Source organism: Haemaphysalis longicornis, unplaced genomic scaffold (genome assembly GCF_048455015.1).
Source record: "Haemaphysalis longicornis isolate Haplotype H1 unplaced genomic scaffold, Haemaphysalis longicornis Haplotype H1 scaffold_4, whole genome shotgun sequence".
Classification (NCBI taxonomy): domain Eukaryota; kingdom Metazoa; phylum Arthropoda; class Arachnida; order Ixodida; family Ixodidae; genus Haemaphysalis; species Haemaphysalis longicornis.
This window is the reverse complement of record NW_027526361.1, coordinates 166,740,812-166,742,191: the sequence shown is the minus strand read 5'-3', so window position 1 is coordinate 166,742,191 and position 1,380 is coordinate 166,740,812. Positions and strand designations below refer to the sequence as shown.

The window sequence follows — 1,380 nt, the reverse complement described above, 5'->3', positions numbered from 1 at the left end:
AATATTTCGGTTCTTCTCAAAAGGAAACTAAATTAAGCTGCAGTATAAACGTTAAACGTGACTTCAGCAATGCTTCTTTATGATCGCAATAAACCTTTAGGTTCGCATGCATCACTTAGGAACCTCGCTGCCTGGAGAAAGTTTCGCGCAAAACTTTTGGTCGCACTGAATTTTTGCATACTTAGGGTTATTTTCTAACTGTACTATTAACGGACGAAACATAAATTGCTTTTTCATAATTTTGTAGAATCCCAAAGTAAAACACAGATAGGTTCTAGAGGTATTTCTTCGTTTTTTAGACAAAGACCCAAGATTGGATAAGGCGAGACGCGATGCAGGCACGTACAACACGCAAACTTCACGCATTGTGTCGCCCAGGATCCTTTTAGGACTCGGAGTTCTGTATTATTAGGACATTTTCCATTTTAAAGCCTATTATTGTGTTATATTATGTATTTGTTTCTGATAAAAGCGCACCACAGATGTATGTCTGCCAGGGTAGTCGTCGAGGTGATCGTCCCTTTTAAAGCGAAGCTTCAGCGTTCGCACTGACGGCGTCTGTAACGCGAAATCGCCGGGTGAAATGAAAAGAAAAAAGCGCTCCCCGGGTCGAGAATCTAACCTGGGTCCCACGCGTTATAAAGCCGGCGTCTATCCGATTTCTCCTTTTCGACATGGTTTCAGCGGTTTGGAAAACTCAGACGACAACTAAAGAAACCGCCAGAGAAAGCTTTGCGTTCAACCATCGTTGTCGTTAGATGGAGGGGTGCACGATTATAGAAATCGATATTAACGTTCTCTCCCTTTCTGGTATGTAACCAACAGCTTTCTTGAAATCTCATTATTAAGCGCTAGCTCTGTCCTTATCGATATTTATTTCCTAGTGGTTCGCGTTTTTTTTTTTTATTTCAGGTGCTTTGTTCATCTAGCCCATTAGATGGTATTCATGCTGTATAAAAAAGTTCAACCACAAGTTCTTGTTTTCGTGCTAAGTTTTTTTGTCCGTAATTTCCACTTTTCACGACGCAGGATCTTTGGAGAAACAGGGGAACATGGTGAAGACGTTGTCGCAAATAGCATCACGGAGGTGCTAGACAGTGGTTCGAATAACTCATCTCACGAGATCCCCCTGCCACGGCACAGGAGGTGTGCCGCACACACTTTGAACTTCCTCGCTTCTATCGATGCCGAAAATGCTTGCAGCAACGCGAAGTACGGCGAAATGGCAAGGACGGTTTTTGGAAAATCAAAGATTGTTCGGAGAAAACAAGCTCAGTCCGTGCAGGCAGCCGAAGCCATAAAGACTTCCTTGGGAAGACAGCTCCCAGTGCCAACCGCAACACGATGCAATTCTCTCTTCAACGTTGTGAAGTTCATCAA

General features: G+C 43.3%; 1 pseudogene; it reads left to right on the top strand.

The window, feature by feature from the left end:
- Positions 1 to 1,222: 1,222 nt before the first annotated feature.
- Positions 1,223 to 1,380, top strand: part of LOC144180660 (uncharacterized) — a 14,298-nt pseudogene continuing 14,140 nt past the window's right edge.